Below are 23,626 nucleotides of genomic sequence, written 5' to 3'. Positions count from 1 at the left end.
GTAGTGTAGTGTAGTGTAGTGTAGTGTAGTGTAGTGTAGTGTAGTGTAGAGTGGTGTAGTGTAATGTAGTGTAATGTGGTGTAGTGTGGTGTAGTGTGGTGTAGTGTAGTGTGGTGTAGTGTAGTGTAGTGTGGTGTAGTGTGGTGTAATGTAGTGTAGTGTAGTGTAGTGTAGTGTAGTGTAATGTAGTGTAGTGTAATGTAGTGTAATGTAGTGTAGTGTAATGTAGTGTAGTGTAGTGTAGTGTAGTGTGGTGTAATGTAGTGTAGTGTAGTGTAGTGTAATGTAGTGTGGTGTGGTGTGGTGTAGTGTAGTGTAGTGTAATGTAGTGTAGTGTAGTGTAGTGTAGTGTAGTGTAGAGTAGTGTAGTGTAGTGTAGAGTAGTGTAGTGTAATGTAGTGTAGAGTAGTGTAGTGTAATGTAGTGTAATGTGGTGTAGTGTGGTGTAGTGTGGTGTAGTGTAGTGTGGTGTAGTGTAGTGTAGTGTGGTGTAGTGTGGTGTAATGTAGTGTAGTGTAGTGTAGTGTAGTGTAATGTAGTGTAGTGTAATGTAGTGTAATGTAGTGTAGTGTAATGTAGTGTAGTGTAGTGTAGTGTAGTGTGGTGTAATGTAGTGTAGTGTAGTGTAGTGTAATGTAGTGTGGTGTGGTGTGGTGTAGTGTAGTGTAGTGTAGTGTAATGTAGTGTAGTGTAGTGTAGTGTAGTGTGGTGTAATGTAGTGTAGTGTAGTGTAGTGTAATGTAGTGTGGTGTGGTGTGGTGTAGTGTGGTGTAGTGTAGTGTAGTGTGGTGTGGTGTGGTGTGGTGTGGTGTGGTGTGGTGTAGTGTAGTGTAGTGTGGTGTGGTGTGGTGTGGTGTGGTGTGGTGTGGTGTGGTGTGGTGTGGTGTGGTGTGGTGTGGTGTGGTGTGGTGTAGTGTGGTGTAGTGTAGTGTAGTGTGGTGTAGTGTAGTGTAGTGTAGTGTAATGTAGTGTAGTGTAATGTAGTGTAGTGTAGTGTAGTGTAGTGTAGTGTAGTGTGGTGTAGTGTGGTGTAATGTAGTGTAGAGTAGTGTAGTGTAGTGTAGTGTGGTGTGGTGTAGTGTAGTGTAGTGTAGTGTAGTGTAGTGTAGTGTAGTGTAGTGTAGTGTAGTGTAGTGTAGTGTAGTGTAGTGTGGTGTAGTGTGGTGTGGTGTGGTGTAGTGTAGTGTAGTGTAGTGTAGTGTAGTGTAATGTAGTGTAGTGTAATGTAGTGTAGTGTAATGTAGTGTAGTGTAGTGTAGTGTAGTGTAGTGTAGTGTAGTGTGGTGTAGTGTGGTGTAATGTAGTGTAGTGTAGTGTAGTGTAGTGTAGTGTAGTGTAGTGTAGTGTGGTGTGGTGTGGTGTAGTGTAGTGTAGTGTAGTGTAGTGTAGTGTAGTGTAGAGTAGTGTAGTGTAGTGTAGTGTAGTGTAATGTAGTGTAGTGTAATGTAGTGTAGTGTAATGTAGTGTAGTGTAGTGTAGTGTAGTGTAGTGTAGTGTAGTGTGGTGTAGTGTGGTGTAATGTAGTGTAGTGTAGTGTAGTGTAGTGTAGTGTAGTGTAGTGTAGTGTGGTGTGGTGTGGTGTAGTGTAGTGTAGTGTAGTGTAGTGTAGTGTAGTGTAGAGTAGTGTAGTGTAATGTAGTGTAGAGTAGTGTAGTGTAATGTAGTGTAATGTAGTGTAGTGTGGTGTAGTGTAGTGTAGTGTGGTGTAGTGTAGTGTGGTGTAGTGTAGTGTAGTGTGGTGTAGTGTGGTGTAATGTAGTGTAGTGTAGTGTAGTGTAGTGTAATGTAGTGTAGTGTAATGTAGTGTAATGTAGTGTAGTGTAATGTAGTGTAGTGTAGTGTAGTGTAGTGTGGTGTAATGTAGTGTAGTGTAGTGTAGTGTAATGTAGTGTGGTGTGGTGTAGTGTAGTGTAGTGTAATGTAGTGTAGTGTAGTGTAGTGTAGTGTGGTGTAATGTAGTGTAGTGTAGTGTAGTGTAATGTAGTGTGGTGTGGTGTGGTGTAGTGTGGTGTAGTGTAGTGTAGTGTAGTGTAGTGTGGTGTGGTGTGGTGTGGTGTGGTGTGGTGTAGTGTAGTGTAGTGTAGTGTAGTGTAGTGTAGTGTAGTGTGGTGTGGTGTGGTGTGGTGTGGTGTGGTGTGGTGTGGTGTGGTGTGGTGTGGTGTAGTGTGGTGTAGTGTAGTGTAGTGTGGTGTAATGTAGTGTAGTGTAATGTAGTGTAGTGTAATGTAGTGTAGTGTAGTGTAGTGTAGTGTAGTGTAGTGTGGTGTAGTGTGGTGTAATGTAGTGTAGAGTAGTGTAGTGTAGTGTAGTGTGGTGTGGTGTAGTGTAGTGTAGTGTAGTGTAGTGTAGTGTAGTGTAGTGTAGTGTAGTGTGGTGTGGTGTGGTGTGGTGTGGTGTGGTGTGGTGTGGTGTGGTGTGGTGTGGTGTGGTGTGGTGTGGTGTGGTGTGGTGTGGTGTGGTGTGGTGTGGTGTGGTGTAGTGTAGTGTAGTGTAGTGTAGTGTAGTGTAGTGTAGTGTAGTGTAATGTAGTGTGGTGTAGAGTGGTGTGGTGTGGTGTGGTGTGGTGTGGTGTGGTGTGGTGTGGTGTGGTGTGGTGTGGTGTGGTGTGGTGTGGTGTGGTGTGGTGTGGTGTAGTGTAATGTAGTGTGGTGTGGTGTGGTGTGGTGTAGTGTAGTGTAGTGTAGTGTGGTGTGGTGTGGTGTGGTGTGGTGTGGTGTGGTGTGGTGTGGTGTGGTGTGGTGTGGTGTAATGTAGTGTAATATAGTGTAGTGTAGAGTAGTGTAGTGTAATGTGATGTAGTGTGGTGTGGTGTGGTGTGGTGTAGTGTAGTGTAGTGTAGTGTGGTGTGGTGTGGTGTGGTGTGGTGTGGTGTGGTGTGGTGTGGTGTGGTGTGGTGTGGTGTGGTGTAATGTAGTGTAATATAGTGTAGTGTAGAGTAGTGTAGTGTAATGTGGTGTAGTGTAATGTGGTGTAGTGTAGTGTAGTGTAGTGTGGTGTAATGTAGTGTAGTGTGGTGTGGTGTGGTGTAATGTAGTGTAGTGTAGTGTGGTGTAGTGTAGTGTAGTGTAATGTAGTGTAGTGTAGTGTAATGTAATGTAGTGTAGTGTAGTGTAGTGTAGTGTAGTGTAGTGTAGTGTAGTGTAGTGTAGTGTAGTGTAATGTAGTGTAGTGTAATGTAGTGTAGTGTAGTGTAGTGTAGTGTAGTGTAATGTAGTGTAGTGTAGTGTAGTGTAGTGTAATGTAGTGTAGTGTAATGTAGTGTAGTGTAGTGTAATGTAGTGTAGTGTAGTGTAGTGTGGTGTGGTGTGGTGTGGTGTGGTGTGGTGTGGTGTGGTGTGGTGTGGTGTGGTGTGGTGTGGTGTGGTGTGGTGTGGTGTGGTGTGGTGTGGTGTAGTGTAATATAGTGTAGTGTAGAGTAGTGTAGAGTAGTGTAGTGTAATGTGGTGTAGTGTAATGTGGTGTAGTGTAGTGTAGTGTAGTGTGGTGTAATGTAGTGTAGTGTGGTGTGGTGTGGTGTAATGTAGTGTAGTGTAGTGTGGTGTAGTGTAGTGTAGTGTAATGTAGTGTAGTGTAGTGTAGTGTAGTGTAGTGTGGTGTAATGTAGTGTAGTGTAGAGTAGTGTAGTGTAGTGTAGTGTAATGTAGTGTAGTGTAGTAGTGTAGTGTGGTGTAATGTAGTGTAGTGTAATGTAGTGTAGTGTAATGTAGTGTAGTGTAGTGTGGTGTAGTGTAGTGTAGTGTAATGTAGTGTAGTGTAGTGTGGTGTAATGTAGTGTAGTGTAGTGTAGTGTAATGTAGTGTAGTGTAGTGTAATGTAATGTAGTGTAGTGTGGTGTAATGTAGTGTAGTGTAGTGTAGTGTAGTGTAGTGTAATGTAGTGTAGTGTAGTGTAGTGTAGTGTAATGTAGTGTAGTGTAATGTAGTGTAGTGTAGTGTAATGTAGTGTAGTGTAGTGTAGTGTAGTGTAATGTAGTGTGGTGTGGTGTGGTGTGGTGTGGTGTGGTGTGGTGTGGTGTGGTGTAGTGTAGAGTAGTGTAGTGTAGTGTAGTGTAGTGTAGTGTAGAGTAGTGTAGTGTGGTGTGGTGTGGTGTGGTGTGGTGTGGTGTGGTGTAATGTAGTGTAGTGTAGTGTAGTGTAGTGTAGTGTAGTGTAGTGTAGTGTGGTGTAGTGTAGTGTGGTGTAATGTAGTGTAGTGTAGAGTAGTGTAGTGTAGTGTAGTGTGGTGTAATGTAGTGTAGTGTAGAGTAGTGTAGTGTAGTGTAGTGTAGTGTAGTGTAGTGTAGTGTAGTGTAGTGTGGTGTAATGTAGTGTAGTGTAATGTAGTGTAGTGTAATGTGGTGTAGTGTAGTGTGGAGTAGTGTGGTGTAGTGTAGTGTAGTGTAGTGTAATGTAGTGTAGTGTAGTGTAGTGTAGTGTAATGTAGTGTAGTGTAGTGTAGTGTAATGTAGTGTAGTGTAATGTAGTGTGGTGTGGTGTGGTGTAGTGTGGTGTAGTGTGGTGTAATGTAGTGTAGTGTAGAGTAGTGTAGTGTAGTGTAGTGTAGTGTAGTGTAGTGTAGTGTAGTGTAATGTGGTGTGGTGTGGTGTGGTGTGGTGTGGTGTAATGTAGTGTGGTGTGGTGTGGTGTGGTGTGGTGTGGTGTGGTGTAATGTAGTGTAGTGTAGTGTAGTGTAGTGTAATGTAGTGTAGTGTAGTGTAGTGTAGTGTAGTGTGGTGTAATGTAGTGTAGTGTAGAGTAGTGTAGTGTAGTGTGGTGTAATGTAGTGTAGTGTAGAGTAGTGTAGTGTAGTGTAGTGTGGTGTAGTGTAGTGTAGTGTAGTGTGGTGTAATGTAGTGTAGTGTAATGTAGTGTAGTGTAGTGTGGTGTAGTGTAGTGTAATGTAGTGTAGTGTAGTGTAGTGTAATGTAGTGTAGTGTAGTGTAGTGAAGTGTAATGTAGTGTAGTGTAATGTAGTGTAGTGTAGTGTAATGTAGTGTAGTGTAGTGTAATGTAATGTAGTGTGGTGTAATGTAGTGTAGAGTAGTGTAGTGTAGTGTAGTGTAATGTAGTGTAGTGTAATGTAGTGTAGTGTAATGTAGTGTGGTGTAGTGTAGTGTAATGTAGTGTAGTGTAGAGTAGTGTAGTGTAGTGTAGTGTAATGTAGTGTAGTGTAATGTAGTGTAGTGTAGTGTAGTGTAGTGTGGTGTAATGTAGTGTAGTGTAGAGTAGTGTAGTGTAGTGTGGTGTAATGTAGTGTAGTGTAGAGTAGTGTAGTGTAGTGTGGTGTAGTGTAGTGTAGTGTAGTGTGGTGTAATGTAGTGTAATGTAGTGTAGTGTAGTGTGGTGTAGTGTAGTGTAGTGTAATGTAGTGTAGTGTAGTGTAGTGTAATGTAGTGTAGTGTAGTGAAGTGTAATGTAGTGTAGTGTAATGTAGTGTAGTGTAGTGTAATGTAGTGTAGTGTAGTGTAATGTAATGTAGTGTGGTGTAATGTAGTGTAGAGTAGTGTAGTGTAGTGTAGTGTAATGTAGTGTAGTGTAGTGTAATGTAGTGTAGTGTAATGTAGTGTAGTGTAGTGTGGTGTAGTGTAGTGTAATGTAGTGTAGTGTAGTGTAGTGTAATGTAGTGTAGTGTAATGTAGTGTAGTGTAGTGTGGTGTAATGTAGTGTAGTGTAGTGTAATGTAGTGTAGTGTAGTGTAATGTAATGTAGTGTAGTGTGGTGTAATGTAGTGTAGTGTAGTGTAGTGTAGTATAGTGTAGTGTAGTGTAATGTAGTGTGGTGTGGTGTAGTGTAGTGTAGTGTAGTGTAGTGTAGTGTAGTGTAGTGTGGTGTAATGTAGTGTAGTGTAGTGTAGTGTAGAGTAGTGTAGTGTAGTGTAGTGTAGTGTAATGTAGTGTGGTGTAGTGTGTAGTGTAGTGTAGTGTGGTGTAATGTAGTGTAGTGTAGTGTAATGTAGTGTGGTGTAGTGTGTAGTGTTATGTAGTGTAGTGTAGTGTAGTGTAATGTAGTGTAGTGTAGAGTAGTGTAGTGTAGTGTAATGTAGTGTAGTGTAGTGTAATGTAGTGTGGTGTAGTGTGTAGTGTAATGTAGTGTAGTGTAGTGTAATGTAGTGTAGTGTAGTGTAGTGTAGAGTAGTGTAGTGTAGTGTAGAGTAGTGTAGTGTAGTGTAGAGTAGAGTAGTGTAGTGTAATGTAGTGTGGTGTAGTGTGTAGTGTAATGTAGTGTAATGTAGTGTAGTGTAGTGTAATGCAATGTAGTGTAGTGTAGAGTAATGTAGTGTGGTGTAGTGTGTTGTGTAATGTAGTGTAGTGTAGTGTAATGTAGTGTAGTGTAGTGTAATGTAGTGTAGTGTAGTGTAGTGTAGTGTAATGTAGTGTAGTGTAATGTAGTGTAGTGTAGTGTAATGTAGTGTAGTGTAATGTAGTGTAGTGTAGTGTAGTGTAGTGTAGTGTAATGTGGTGTGGTGTGGTGTGGTGTGGCGTGGCGTGGCGTGGCGTAGCGTAGTGTAGTGTAAAAGTTGTCATATGAACTATAATAAAAAAGAATACATTGCAAAATGTTACCCTAAATGGTCAATGTATCTCGGGAGATACAGAGTGTAACTTAGAAAATAAAGGTCATATTTTGGAAAAAATGCATGAACTGTGTCATTTTAGTCTAGATACATACAAAAATAGCAATGAATAATTTTTCCATCAAATTTATTTATGCTTGCCCCTTTAAGGGTTAAAGGGTCATGAAACCCTAAACCAAATTTTCTGAGATTTTAACAGAGGTATGTGTGTTGAACACCATTGAAGACAATGTTAGCATCTGTTAGATTTAATAGTAGGGGGGAAATGGTTAAATTTTAGTTTTTTTCCGCTATTTTCGTCTTCCGGGTTTAAAATCTTCATCGTGTCCACGTCACAGGCAGTGACGTGGCAGAGCACTATAGTACATTGATGACTCATCGGTGTCTCATAATTATTCATATACTGAGTTTTCTTATCCAATGAGAAGACACTTTCTCTTAATTATTCATGACACCACGTGGAACTTTCCAATGACAGACATGTCAAACTGTGATATCGCGTAGTAGATGAGAGAGGCAATGATGGGACGCGCGTTTGTTTTCGTGGTGCAAAAGTTCCAGTGCATCTTTCCCCGCGATGCTGCCCGGGCTAGACTCTGACTGCGGGCGGTTGGTTGCCCATCAACCACGGACACATCTATGTGTGTGTAGCAACCATTCAACTGGAGAATGGTGGACTTGTACACCAATGCAATTTCGTCTTGCGAGTGATACGGTCGCGAGGACTTTTCTATCGCTTCAGAGGTGTGTGTGTGTGTGTGTGTGTGTGTGTGTGTGTCTGTGTCTGTGTCTAGAATGTAACCCTGACCGTTTTACTTGCCTTTTGTTAAATAATCACTCGTTATTAAAATGTATATATTTCGATAATACCTCAATTGTGTGGAACGTATGCTTAATTTGTGCAAACTTCTATGTCACTGTCTATCTTTATTATGTGGGTTCAGGGGGCGCGTAGATGGCTATGTACGGAACGTTTTTTTTTTTTTTTTTTAAGCGGAAAATTTATTACTTTCAAATATATGCATTTATTGTGTGTATATAAACAAATATATATTTTATAATGACATAATTATACATATACATGTACATTTATATGTTTAAATACAATTATGATTACTGTAGTAGGCTAATATGTAGCAGGGCATTCAGTTACTTTTGAAAGGACAAAAACAAGGTGTCCGTGTATTTCATTAGACTTTAACTTTGCCAGCTATAAAGAAAATCTAGCATTTCCTCATGTTTTACCACTGATTTTTAGTGGCAGTCGATATGCATGGGCCACTGGCGATGACAGTTTCCCCCCTCCCCTCTCGCCTGCCATGCCATACCACACCCACTCCCCTCCCTCCTTCTCACAGCCACCACGCCCATTTAAGTTGCATTTTTCAAAAAGATTGTGAGCTAGACTTGAGCTGAAAGAGGGGGGTTTCATGACCCTTTAAAAATCAGGAAGTTTAATGCCTACAAAAACGACTCGAATGGGACTACAACGAGATACTTCCCGGGTTTTATACGTAACTAACCCACATCAACCCTCCCTCCGGACTATGCAAAAAAGGGGGCATGGCCATATTTCTGCGGCTTTGTCGAAGAGGAAGAGTTATAGTGGAGAGCTGTAGCTATGCCGTCGAAAGTGTGTTATTTTCACCCAGATGTCAGGTCTTCTGTGTTCAGGCTTCCTACAGATGCTGTAGTTCATCAACAATGGCTAAAATTTATGTTTGATTATGTTCCTGAAAATTACAATCGTAATTTAGCTCTCTGTGCTGCGCATTTTACGGAAGACAGCTTCCAGAATCTCCACGAATTCAATGCCGGATTCAACAAGAAACTGTTACTAAAACATGAAGCAGTTCCAACTTTAAAACCAGAGGCAGCAGTTGTTGGGCCACAACCTGTAAGTAAGTAAGACTTAATAATTTTAAATGTATTTCATTTCAGACGTAATGTTTTAGTTTTATCAAGGACGTAAACAAATGCCAGCGCTGGCTTTAGTAGCCACTTAGTTCGTGTGTCTATGACAAACGCGTACAAACATTTTGGACCTGAATTTGTAATTATGTACTAATTTTGTAAATGTATTTTCCATGTATACTTTATGACGTAATTTTTCGATTTGATCAAGAACGTAAACCAACGCTGTTTGTTTATAGTAGCCAGTTAGTTCGATGCTATTTTGTGTGTATAAGACAAACGTGTATAAAGTTAAAAAAATTATATGTAATCGATAAAACAATAACTTTAAAAAAACGGTATTACTCAGTCATGTAGGCCTATATTAAATGTTTAATCAGGAGAAAATCGTATCTCAAAAGCTAACAAGCAGCAGTAGCATTTTCAAGTAACAGAGCATCGAAATTCTTATATAATAATAGTATAATAGTAGCCTGGGTGCCAGCCCGAACCCCGCCCACAATATTTTTTGGTCGGGAAGTTCGGTCTGGACTCGCTCCGTTGAGGAGCTATTATGCCCGAACAAAAATTGTTCGGACCAATCAAATTGTCAGGGCGGGCTTTATACGATGATGGACAGATGAGCAAGGGTAACGTAATCACCTACGTCACCAAAGAGCGCTTGATTTGAATTAGTTTACAACAAAGACGAGTGCAGCTGGAGAATTGAGATTTCACGAGTTCACATTTACAAATAAGTCAGATAGAATAAATGCATATATAAGATTTCACGAGTTCACACAAATAAGTCAGATAGACTAAATGCGTAAATGACGTGCTGTCCGAGGGCTGTGGGCTCGGTAGCCATACTCCCCCGTGTTCCTGGTTGTGAGAGAACAAGACAAGAGTGAGGATTCGGGGATGCTGAAAAACTGTCAAGGAGTGTTAGGTAAGTTGACAGAGTGAATCTGCTTCCTCATGCTGATAGATAGGGGTAACGTTAGACATGGTATTGTTTGATGACAAGTTGATACAAGTATGATTATTTGTACGTGCTCCTCCCGAACTTTGTTTATGAAATATCATGTGTAGATTCCGCCATCGCGTCTGTTATAGAAGATATCCACAGCGCATTCATTTTAAAAGAGGAACAGAGAGCCGCGACATTTTGTTGGTTGAAAATATGAATGAAGAACATGCGTCATTTACTCCGTTGCTCTGATTGGTTGTAGGTCTATCCAATTGAGTGCAGAGTTTTTTTTTTTTTCTGGTTCGGTTGAGACACGCCCCATAATCAAATCTCTATGGAGCAGTCTCAGACTCACATTCTGACTAGAATATGAGTATGACGAAGTCAGGCTAGTATAATAGAATAATAATAAAAAAATGTACCATTCAGAAACGTTTTGTAAGAGCCGTGTTTGCGGAGGTTCTGCTTGACTCTCTTTATTGCTGCTTTCTGGGTCTGATTCTGGCTCAAACTGATACAGCAGTATTGACACCATTATTTACATTTGACCGGAGTACATGCAACTTTCGCCCGTAAAGATAATGGGCGTGAAGTTTCCCCACAACGTGCACTACGCAGTTTAGCCAATTACAACACACCGGCCCAACTAACCAATCTGAGCCCATTGCCTGTTTCTGAGGGAGTGGTTTCATAGAATCAGGAAGTAAACCGGTCGTTCAAATGACAGAGGAGAAAACGGCTTACAATAAAGGTGAAATTTATGAAAAATAAGGCTTTTAAAAAAAAAACCCCCGAAGACATGTTATATTGCACCCCATAAACACAATCATGCAAAGAAAAAAAGCAGTAAACCACCCCTTTAAAAAATTGATTTTTTGCCATGTTTTTTGGAATAAAATGTTATATAAATCAGGCTAGGAATAATATATTTACAAATCCCTCTGTATATGTCTTCATAATATAACTAGGTACAAGACTGGGAAGTTTGGTGTATAAAGGTGCTACTGAAGTGGAGATTTCGGACTTGGAGTATGAGAGAAAAGTCATTTTGAGAAAACGGGCTTTAAATATTTATCATTAGCCAATGAGATTGCGCATTCAGCCCTTTTACTTTCACGATTGGTTGCTGATAAAAAAGGAAATTACCATATTTGGATCCAACAGCATTGTACAGGAGAGAGAGAGCTTTCCAGCGGTGTGTGTGATGACAGGGTGACGGCAGAGATCGCGGAGCAGCGTGTTGATTAAGAACACCAACTTTTGTTGAATTTATGAGAAATCTACAGACGCAAACAGACAAAGTGTAGAAAAATAAAGACCTAAATGTGTATTTCGGACTCTTTTTCTCCACAAGTCTGAAAGAAGAGATGTTATTGAAGACAAATATCCAAAAATCTCAAAATTGACCAGTATAAAAAAACGATGTTTTTGTCTGCCGTGTCTTGCCTTAAAATTTAACAAACCTCATCCAACTCCCCTACATCTCCCTCACTCCTGTTATCATCTGGCAGGCTGGTTGATGTTCTGGCAAGAGTTACCATGACAGTTCCCACAAACAGAAATACACTTGACGCCTTGCTTTTACAGCAGCACCTGAGAGGGTCACAGTCCCTTTAGTTACCGATTTAGTAAGTTTTGTTTTGTAATTGTTCAATAAAACCATTTTATGTGGTCATTCTTTTTTTTTTTGTAAAGTCATTTTTACTCAAAACTAATGGCTGGGATAGATTCGGCACCCCTAAAAACCCCTAGTTAGACATCTCAAAAGGTAATATAAAAATAAATAAATAAAAATTATCATTATTTTTACCCAGGCCATCTGGGCACCCCAACTTTGATCGCCTCTCCAGGCGTTTCCCCGAGGATTTGGCCGTGGATAAATTGGGAGGTGTTACTAGACACCTATAGGAACACATGGTAAAAAAAGCTTTCCCTAACTACTAGGAAATATGCATTTTATTTCTAAATAATACAAATTTTTTATCTAAAAAACATACTAACATTATAAGGGCACCCCTGGAAACATTATAAAATAATAAAAATAATCCATGGAATGGGACCTTTAAATATATTTGTTGGGCAATAACAGTGGGAATGTTCAATAACCTTTGTTTGTTTGTTTGTGTCTCCTCAAAAAATTAACACCTTATATATAAATTCTAGCTTTAAAAAGGTTTAGGCTACCGTTCACTGTTGTTCTGATGGATTCCTCAAGAGCAGAAGGATCTTTGCCATCCAAAACACAGAGATTCATGTCCACAAGGTCCAAGAGCACCTGTAAACACTTGTGGGAGTCTGGATCTTCTGAAGAAAACACACAGTGAACAAACATGAAAACAATGAAAAATGTTTTATGAAATATTCAACGCATTCTCATCCTTGGGCGTCATAATACTGACGCTTTTGACATTTCGTCTACATTTTAGGTGTAGTGTAGGGTTAGGGTTAGACCGCTAGGAGGCGCCTTCTGGCCCATATCTATCTGCGTCTCATATTGACGCTAAAGGGTGCCATGTGCGTTCGATGTAGACGAAATGTCAAGAGCGTCAATATATGAAATATTTTACCACATGTAACATCAATAAATAAATCAACAAGAAATGTTTTACCTTTCCCAATTCCCTCAAGGGATCTTAAATGATTAAAGAAATCTGAAGAAAAAAAAACAGAGTTCATATGACAATGATTGTCAGTTTTAGGCAGAGGAACTGATTCTTCAGAACAAATGCAATGGTACCTTTTATAATTTGCCAGAGGAATTTCAGATTCTCGTCTCCATCAGCTAAAGCGCTGCCACACAGAGCTGCAGAAAACACACAATATCAGCAGCAAACATAAAGATTTAATTAAATAGAACAAAAGCCTATCATTTTTTTAAATGTTTGCTGTGATCAGATTAGGTAAGGTGGAGTAAGAAATCTAATTTCTAAATATTTATTGAATAATTATGCTTGACTTTTCATCTGAACATTTGTGACATTTATTTCATCTGAAGAGTTTTGAGGTTAAAGGATAATTTTGTATTATTATTATTAATTTATTTTGTCATTGGATAGGCCTATCCTTGATCTGGGAATTTATCTGACATTAAAGGTTTTTATGTCAGTTTGTTCATTGGGGACACTTAACGCACCATGAATATAATAAAATGATGAGTGGAACAGAAACTGTTAGCAGTCTTAGTGAGTTTGATTTATACATTAATAGTTTTTGTTAAAGGGATACTCCACTTGGGAGTTGTAAAATTAGCCTATTTCCAAAAAAAGTGGAGTAGGCCTATCCCTTTTCGTTAAGGTAACACAAAACACAAAATGGGTGCACTATTAATAATATGAATCAGTGCATTATCAATACATGCATATTAGTGCACCTACTCCTATTAGTGGGCCTACTCGTGTTACCCATGTTAATTATATGATGCAATGACCAGTTCAACACTGCTGCAGTTCATATTTAAACCGTTAATTAGCAACCGTGGTGTTTTTTTTCATGGGATCCCAATTACGTCGTCACGTCGACGTTACATCGAACGTGAGCGACTGAAAGGGAACTCCTCTCTAACTACTCAATGTGCTGTTGAAATTGATGTCTAAACAATTTTTGAACATTTCTACTCATAATGTTATTGTTTTGACTATAGGAAATGAGCGACTATTACAGACCTGATCACCGGCTGATCACAGAAACTAGCGATCTATTAGTTTGTTACCTTGCAGGTACAGCATGTCAATTTCAGGCTGCTTCTTGATCATAGAGCCTTTTTCAAACTGACTGCCAAAGTTGGAGACTCCCACAAACGCTCCAGTGAGAGAATAACCTGCTTCATGTGGAGTGATCTCGAACCAGGGGTCTGCAGACAGAAACACGTCCATATAACAGCTGACACAAACACATTTACTGTCTGTCTCTTTCTTTCACACAAACAGACCTCCTTCCTTTTGCTGTTTGCATTGCTTGTCGATCACTGTGTAGATGGGAAACGCGTCTTTACTCTGCTGGTTCCAATACTTTGTGGATGGTTGTTCATCAATCTATAGAGAACGTTATTGTAGTGGAGACCATAGACAATTAGATTTTTATTAAGAAAAGTATTTATAGTTTTATAACTAACTAACTAACTATATACAAAGAGTTGGAAGAGGAGTAGGAGGAAGAGGATGAGGAAGAAGAGGATGAGGGCAAAGAAGAGAAGGAAGGAGAACCATCTCTGATGAGATTAGGGCAACACTTGTTGATCATGTGATCAACCACTGTTTGACCATGAGAGAGGCTGGACCAATTTGAGTCGATTTACAGTGGCGTCCATAATTTGAACCTTCAGAAATTAGAACAGGTATGCAACTATTGACTATTTTAGCATTACAGTAATGTACTTTAAAATACGTATGACTGCATAGTATTGCATAAACATTTTGTAACTCTTAGCCATCCATTTCACTGCATTGAATGAATGAGGTTGGTTATCATGCTGTCCTACATTTTTTTGTAAATTGTTTACAGTTCCTGAACACATACTGTGTTTGAATTCTTTACAGAGTGGAAAGGCAAATAAATCATGGAGGACGAGGATGCTCGTTTACAGATGTACAAGAGACTGCAATTATAAATATGTTTTTGGCCAACAATGCAATTAGGATTCGAGAGATAAGAGAGCATATCTTGAATAATGACACCATATTTAACAACATCAATGCTATAAGCCTGTCGACCATACAACACATCCTCCAACGGCACCAAGTTACAATGAAACAACTTTACAAGGTGCAAGGTGCCATCTGAGAGAAACTCTGACAGAGTTAAGAATCTGCAACATGACTTTGTAGAGGTATGTATGCAACACTACTTCCAGGACTTCAGACATCTCTTCAGAGAGTATTGGAGATGGATGCCCATGTAATTCGCCATTGATTTATTTATGTGGATGAGGTTGGCTTCAACCTCACCAAAATCAGGCACCGCAGAAGAAATGTAATGGGACAGAGGGAAATTACCAATGTCCCTGGACAGCGTGGGGGTAATATAACTACAGTATGTGTGCTGCCATCACTCAAAACGGGGTCCTCCATCACAATGCCACACTGGGTCCGTACAACACCGGCCATATGCACTTTTCTGGATGCAATTTACACAATGCTTGTCCCTGATCCAGATCCTGCTAGATTTGTGGTTATATGGGACAATGTAAGTTTTCACTGGGCTGTTCTGGTCCAAAACTGGTTTGCCACCCATCCACAATTTGTAGTTTTGTACCTACCCCCATATTCACCTTTTCTAAATCCCATAGAGGAATACTTCTCAGCCTGGCATGCCGTATGCAGTGTTACATTTTGAAGGAGATGTGAGGCATTTTGCATTTTGTGTGTGCAGTTTTGGGAATTGTGTGTAGAGTTTTGAAAAAAGTGACATAGTTTTGAAAAAGTGTGTAAGCAGTTGGAAAAAACTGTAAATACTTATATTACAATCTATTAAAAATATTCAACAACTTGTTTACCTGAATGTGACCACATCATAAATAAGTCATGTAAGTCATGAAGCCTGTGTCATGAATAGTTACAGACCTCTTTCACAAATGTTGTGACGACCATCGCTGCCCAGAAGTCAGTCAAGCTGAAGAAGTCTTTCTCATAGTAATATTTCTTCAGTTTGGCAAATGAATCTCCCCAGCTGACTCCAGGACCGCTGAGTCTCTGGATGATCTTGTCTTTCACAGCCTCTAGTTTGGTGGACCAGTCTGGTTCCTGATATAAGGAGGCCATGCACCTTCAGAGGAACAACATACTGGTGTCATTTATGACATTCAACCCATCTCTCTCTCTCTCTCTTTGTGTGTGGTGTGTGTGTGTGTGTGTGTGTGTGTGTGTGTGTGTGTGTGTGTGTGTGTGTGTGTGTGTGTGTGTGTGTGTGTGTGTGTTTTCTCAGGGTTCATACCAGGTGGATCCAGAGACTCCGCTCAGATAAAGGACACAGTCCAGAAGATCTGCTTTCTGGAGCTGAACCAGGGATCCCAGCAAACCCACCATGGCTCTTTCTCCTCCTCCAGAACCCAGTAATGCAATGTTTGGCACTTCATCCTGAAACACACACAAACCCATTTAGTAGGTTATTTCAAGAAGGTCTAGCCTGACAGAGTTGTGAAGTATAAGATGTTTTACCACACTGCAGCGTATGCCGAGTTTCTGCAGGCTTTGTTGAACAGTGTTTCTCCTTCTGACTCTAAACATCTCCTCATTCTTATTCAGAGAGTGTTTGATTCTCACCTCACTGTTGCAGCGATCACACAGACAGACCATGAACATCATCATCACACATTGCTATTTAATATAGTTGAATTTCATATATTCTTGATTTGAATACAATTTAGTCTAATGTTCATTTTGAACAGTTATTCTCAGAATAATCCATTTTGTCATAGACATTAATTGTGTAAGTAATGCAGCAGTGTATGTAATGAAGTGCACTGTTTCAATGAGCAGGATTACCTTCCCTGGAGTTTGGATGCACTCATCTATAAAACAGAAGAATTAATCAGTTAATCAAAATAGCAAATCAGTCACTTTTGAAAAAAAATGTTTTCACAGGCTAAGTAGCCTAAATGTGAAAAACGCTAACATTATGCATGTCAAGCACAAGTGAATACATATTATTTCAACAATTTTATATTCCATTTTTATTTATTTATGAAATATTTCGATGTTCAGAGTTTACATGATAATGAATATAATTAATTTGGATGATAAAATGTCCTTAGAACTGTGTACTTTTTGTTTATTGACAGGTTATGGAGTCAGTCGCTCGCAGTATCTTTCGGCTATATAAGTGAAACGCAGGAAAGTGGTATGAAGTTCGAAGTTCACCCGCAGAGCACGAGTCCGTCTCCGGCACTAGAACCAGCGCTGATCCGGTGGAAATTGGATAACAGACTGGTTTATTACACTTGAATTAGGCTACCTGAATGTTTAAATGTTTCATTTGTACTTTTAAATGTTTGTTAAATGAGTTTAAATGAAGGCAATATTGTATACATGTTACAACAGTGTATGCTGTTATTGCTGTACTCATCGACAATAAAGGCCAATGTTCATGTACTGGTGGTTGTATGGAATACTATTTTACAAAGGTTTAGGGGAAATTTAAAAAAAGTTAATATTAATCATAAATAAAAACAGTTAATATTAATATTTAGGCTACTCCTAAATATTGTTTTTTAAATGTTTAAATGTTAAATTATTTATACTCAATTTTATTGAGTGTAAAAATGTTTCACAAAAAAAATAATAGTTAAACTTTTTAGAGTGTGTGTAAATAGTCCCAAAGCAACAACAATTGTATATGACACTTCAATATTTATCACTGATGTATGATTAATTGTGAAGCAGAGTCTATTGGAATGTGAGCACGTGATCTTTGTGTTGTGTGCTTGGATCTGCACATCAGATTCCCACAGGTTTAGCGGTCTTTATAGATGCACTTCATCTTCACATGATCTGTCAAACTCTCAAGAAGTCACCAAAGAAACAAGATAAGATTCTGACAAAAAAAAAAAAGAAAAAAAAAGAAACCCCAACAATGCCAACATGGAATAAGTTCAAAAGAGTGATTCATTCTTCATTGCAGCGTGTGACACTGCAATGTCTTGTCAAATGTCAAAATGTCATGTCTTTTAACCTTTAAATAATCAGTAATGGTGTCAACATCAGGGCCGGCCCTGGCCAATTTGCTGCCCTATAGGCAAGTTTTCACCTGGTGCCCCTGGAATCACATACAATTGTGTTCTGATCATTTTGTTCATAAACTTACACAGAAACCAACTGCACAGCTTTATCTTGTTTTTTTTATTTTGAAAATATTTTGGAAACACACACAAACACAAACACACACAATGTATTATAGATACAATATAAATGTTTATATTATATTATGTTATTGCAGAAAAAACTATATTACAGAAACCTTGCTTTCCTTGCCTTTCTTACAGCATATGTAACATTCCAAAAATTATAAATAAGAGCATTGCACAAAAAATAAATAACCATACACAAATTTGAATGCACTATGCAAAATGTATAGCAAATGTTCTACAGCCTTACTTGCCTTTCTAGCAGCAAAGTCATCTATGATATCATCATAAGACAGCTGTTGTGAGACCACATGGTTTATGCTAATGACTGACAGTCCACTGAGACGTTCTTGAGCCATTGTAGATCTCAGATAGTTTTTAATCAGTTTGAGCTTAGAGAAGCTCCTTTCAGCAGCAGCGACTGTCACAGAGTGGCAGAGATTCTCAGAGCGACCCACATATTGGGGTAAATTTCCATCAACTTCTTCTCGTGCAGGAAAGTCAGGAGCTCAAAAGTTTGTCATATTTTTTGATGGCAGATGTGGAAAGTTTTGCATTTCTAATACAAGTTCTTCTCTGCCATCAATGTCTGGCTGTCCATCATGGCTTAAAGCTGTGCTCAGGGTTTGACAGTGCTCTGTCAGTGGTTTTATTTCAGTTAGCCTAATAGCTGGTTTGATTTGCATTGAGAGATGATCTTATGGAAAGTACTCCATGCCAATCTCTAGGTATGGTGAAGGCTATGTGATGATGTGGGGCTATTTTAATTCCAAAGGCCAAGGGAACTTTATCAGGATGCATAGTATCCTGGATCCATGAAGTAACTGGCCTTTAAAAATAAAAATCTGCCTGCCTCTATGGGAATTTAACATAGGGGTGTCCAGACTTATGCACCCTGTATTTTAAGGAAGAACATTTATTTATTTACGATACATTATTCATTCACAAAGAAAATTGGTGTCCTTAACGGTTGGAATTTTCCTAAATTTTTTAATTAAGGCATTAAGTTCCAAAAGATGATTTTTTTATTCCTCTTTTTAGTCAACTTTAGCATGGGTGTCTAAACTTATGCATAGCACTGTATTTAGTTTTTCTTCGCTTCTGATGTCGCAATACATCATACTTTCATCAAATCATGCAACATACTCTACCTTGTCAGTGGACATCATTCACTCAAAGCAGGTGCTAGATAAACAGCGAGCGTGCATGCGACAGTAGGCTGTGGGCGGCGTAATTATTTACGACAGCGGTAATGGACAAATCCGCTTCCAAACTATAGGGCGACCGAAGAGGAAAAGTCCCTTAGTGTTGCTTTAAGGTTAAAGGTCCCGTATTATGCCCCTTTTCACAAGATGTAAAATAAGTCTCTGATGTCCCCAAAGTGTGTTTGTGAAGTTTGAGCTAGAGGTCTGCGCGGGACTGTTTTTTAAGTCCCGCTCCCGCCCGCTCCCGCTGGGGTTATATCCCGCACCCACCCGTTCCCGCTGCCTATACACTATTTGTTCACCCGCTGTCTGCTTAGAATAATTTTCTTCCCGACCCGACCATCCCGCTTTAATATAGATCTCCCAGAATTTTACATGTACATTTTCACAGAGAAAATAAAAATGTAGTCTGCACAAACATTTTTTTATTATTATTTTATTCGCCTTGTCAATATACAAAATTTAACATTTTGCTGCAGACAGTAGGGGAAAAAATATCGCAGTGAAAAAAAAAAAGAAGTGTAGGCTATTATTTTTATTCGTATTATCAAAATTCGTAACATTTTGCTGTTAAGAAAATACAATCAATGCATGACAGAAAGAACCGTTACTGGTCCGTGCGTGCAGCGCGTGCATAACGGTCCTGAGTAGCCTACAGGGCAGACTGTAGCCTATACCGGGTGGTCGATAAGATTAAGATTAGGTAAAGCGAAGATATGCTGTTCTGAAAGAACGTCGGCGTCGGGAACGTGATATTGAATGACCGACCGCTCCCGTTCAAATTACACCAGAGTTACCGACCGCTACCGTTTTTTAGTCGGAAATTTAATCCCGCGGCGCAAAATATCTGGTCGGGTCCCGCGGATCCCGCGGGACAGCCGCGGGAATGCAGACCTCTAGTTTGAGCTCAAAATACCCAACAGATCATTTTTTACAGCATGTTTAAATTGTCATTTTTTGGGGCTCAGAAAAACGAGCTGTTTTAGTGTGTGCCCTTTAAATGCAAATAAGCTGCTGCTGGACAACACAGGGGGCGGAGCTTCATGAGCTCGCGCTCAGTCTGTCAGGACAATTTCATCTCACGGAATGATGATAATATCAGAAACTCTCAGTAATGTGTTCATTTCGAGTCGGACAATAATGCCTACAGAGTCAGAGTGCTGTATAGAAATGAAACAGGTAGGTTATAGTTTAGTAGGCTAGTTTAATTACGGTTATTATAACGTATTTGTCATCTGCTTGTATGTATCCATTATTTATTAATAGCCTACAAGTCTGCTGTCTGAATGATGATCAAACATATACTGATGAGTTTAATAAAGTTTATTGTACATCACACAAAAGATGAAGCGTCAGTTTTACTTCAGAAAATCACCGTAAGAGCTGAGTAAACACAGTAAGTTATTAGAAGTGCGCAAGTACATAAACGAATTTCGGTAGAGATGAGGGAGCATTCCTGTGGGCGGAGGTAAGTCAAAAAACGGTTTTAATGACGTCATTAAAGAAGGAAGTAGAGGGATGTAGTCCAAACGGGCCGTTCGCTGTAGTCGACTTCTGTTAAATAAAATATCTCGCTTGGCATTGAACTTTGAGCTTTATCATTTTACAGATATTATTTATACTCTAACAACAACATTACACACTAACTAAAGTTTGAAACATGGGATCACGAAGAACGGGACCTTTAAAAAACCTCATAAAGTGAAATTTTCATGCAATGGGACCTTTAAAAGCAAATATCTTCCTTTGCTTTGAACTTTGAGCATTGTAACTTTGCAGATGTTGTTACCCTACCCATACCTACTTGTTTTCAGGGCCTTAAAAATGTATAATTCAGAAATTGTCGCGTCTGCGTAGCCACGCGAACCGGTATTATCCCGACAACGTTTTATCTGTATAGAGGTAAAGGGAAGGAGGCCTTCACAGGGGAGAGACTGGTTGACACTTCAGGACTGCGTTGTCGTTATCAACACCAAACCTCACGTTTTCATGTTTTCTCACTGGATATCATGTAGAATTATCATTAAAGTCACACAAGTAAATGCACATTTACTTGTATCTGTCACATATGTTCTTTTTTGTGTGTTTTTTTAAGCTTTAATAAAGCAACATTAAAAATGTCCCTGTTTGGGAATCACTTAATAACTAATAGATTAAAGGTACAGTTCACCCACAAATGCAAACTCTGTCATCATTCACTCACCCGTTCAAAACCTGTACGACTTTTCCTCTTTGGAACACAAAAGATATTCTGATGAACATTGTGGAACCAGTATAACCAATATTGGTGCCCCTTGACTTACATTGTACAGTATGTACAAAAAACATAATTAACAAAAAAAATATGTTTAAAAAAAAAATCACACAACTTTGAAACAACATGAGGGTGACAGAATTGTTATTTTTGAACGAACTATCCCTTTAAAACAACCCCCCAAAAACGTAATGTTTTTCTTATTGTATTTAGTGAGCAAAATATAGAGCAATGTTTAACAGTTTCGAGAATCTGAGATAAAGAATTACTACAAATAATAAACATTATATTAATAATATCTCATATACACATGTGTGGTTTGCAATCTTTGTGGAGACTATCCACAGACATAATGTTTTTATACTGTCCAAACTGCATATTCTGTCCCCTTACATTAACCCTACAACTTACCCATTACACAAAACTTTCTGCATTTTTACATTTTCAAAAAAACTAATTCTGTATGATTTATAAACTTTTGTACCCATGGGGACCGCTGTCTGGTCCCCACAGGTGATCTCAGGTTTTACTATCCTTGTGGGGACATTTGGTCCCCACAGTGTAACACACACACACACACACACACACACACACACACACACACACACACACACACACACACACACACACACACAACCGTCTTGTAGTCTTACCCGCTTGATGTCGAAGTCTGTCTGTGGTGTGACCTCAGAAGTAACAGCAAGGGCACAGAGCAAAACTCCCAGCAATCCCAGTACGGTGGTTGGCATGGCTACGCAGAGCTCAGTCTGGAGTGTGTGTGTGAATCTGGGCCTGGAGGGGGGAATTCTGAGCGGAGTCCCTCGACACGATCTTATATAGCGCAGCCCCCGTTACACACACCCCTTACACACACACACACACACACACACACACACACACACACACACACACACACACAAATGCACTTCAACATATAATACCTAACTGTTACGACCCCCAAGATAGTCTAGGGGTAGGCCTACAGGGGTCAAGAACATAGTTTGTCTCTGGACAGTGTTGTGTGAGGAAATAAATACAATAAATCACAGGACAGGTACATTAGTTTTGGAGGCTGGCTCCATTTATCATCAAAACAAAAATAAATTAGCTACAGATTATTTTACAGTATAACCTGAACAAAGAAATGGCACAGAGCTATAGAATTATTCAGGACATCAAAGAAGGAATGACGTTCAGCTATGTTAACTATGTGACAATTTCGCCTCGAACGCGTGTCTATTTCGCTTCAAACGCTCACTTTTGGACGCGCGAGTGGATTCACAATGTTCAAACATCCAACTAGACGCGATAGAAGCGAATTCGACACTCAATTCGCGTTCGGTGTGAACGCAGCATAACATTTAAAACTGAAATTAAAGATAAATACATAAAACTGTCAGGTTCCCAAATTAATGCAATTTGTTAGTGAAGTGTCAGTGCTATCGTTATTCTGTATATTGTACGAGATTAATAGTGTAGGCCTATGGCAATGTTCATAATTTTCTCTGAGCAGAATCAGAGATCAGTTGGCATGGAGCGAGCGGAGCGGAGCAAGCATTTTCAATTCATTCCTATGAAAGTCGAGCTTCACGCTCGCGCAGTGCATTGTGGGATTGACAGCGGACCGGAGAGAGCATTGAGAGCGTCAAAAGGTTGGGCAGTTCTCGACTTTATGCAAATATCAAGCGAAAAACGCGGTCGGTAGCCAATCGCTGTGAGGTTCGGGATGTGACGTCTGTCTTGAGAGTTTAAGAATATGCTAATTGTGCCGGAGTTTATACTGGATTTAGTGTGTAAATCGTTGTGTTTATAAATTAGACGCTTTGCAGTTGTTATATGTTAAATATTTCATTTTGGATGTGTTCATTGTGATTATACTGGCTGGGTTTGTAAAATTGAGAGGATATCTTCTTTGCTTGGGACATTTGTCAAACAAAGCTTGTCTATTTCCGAATGTAATTGCGTGCATCTCTGATGATTATGTGTGTGTGTTGAAAAACATAGATTAAACACACTCGCAACAGACACACCCCAAAGTGGAGGCGTTATAGCGTTCCCAGCGGCACTGAGCGGAGTTTTGCCGCTGTAGTGGACACGCACCGTAAGACTACAGGACAGATGTCAGGAGGTGTGAGAACATCACCCTTGGAATCGGCTACCCCAGCATTATCAGATTAGGCTACATTGTGTACAAAGTAAAAGCAATGAAAAATTACTCAAATTTACTGAGCCCTTTTTATATAAAAAATGGCATCAGTAAAATTATTCATCTCCTGTGATCCGTCGCAGTACACATATTAATGTTACAAGGTAAACTATACGACTAAACAAACTAAACTGAACGACTTCTAGGATACTTTTCCTCGCGTCAATGATATAAAAGGATAGGTAACCAAGCAACTATAAAATTTCGAATTTACACAAATAGGCTGAATTTCCTGTCGAGAAGAAATCAGGCAACTTCAGCGTCCGTTTTAAAATCCTTGCTCCTCATGAGAACTTTCCATCTTGGAAAAGCCACTCCAATATTGACTTTGGTCTTGCTGATTTGCTGTCGCGTTGACGTTATAATTCTCTCTTTCGCTTCCTTGGCGACTCTGTTACATGTCCTTGAGAATAGGCGTGATCCTCCATCTTCAGCAATCTTTCAAATCTGCCGGCAGTCGCAAGTAATCTACCCTCGCATTCGTAGCGGTGTCACTGAGTGTAAAACTGCAAAAGGTGAAGCTTGAATGTCCAGGTATGTCCCTCTTTGGCTAATTTCACGAGTTCACACTTACAAATGATCAGAGAATAAATATTTATGCGTATTTGGCGTGCTGTCCGGGGGGAGGGCTCCGAGCTCGGAAATTGGGCCCGAACCCAGAGTACTCCCCCCCGTATCTCTTGGTTAGGAAGATAACCCGGTAAGTGTG

The sequence above is a fragment of the Scardinius erythrophthalmus genome, assembly GCF_964197995.2.
Source record: "Scardinius erythrophthalmus genome assembly, chromosome: 5".
Lineage (NCBI taxonomy): Eukaryota > Metazoa > Chordata > Actinopteri > Cypriniformes > Leuciscidae > Scardinius > Scardinius erythrophthalmus.
This window is presented reverse-complemented; position numbering follows the sequence as displayed.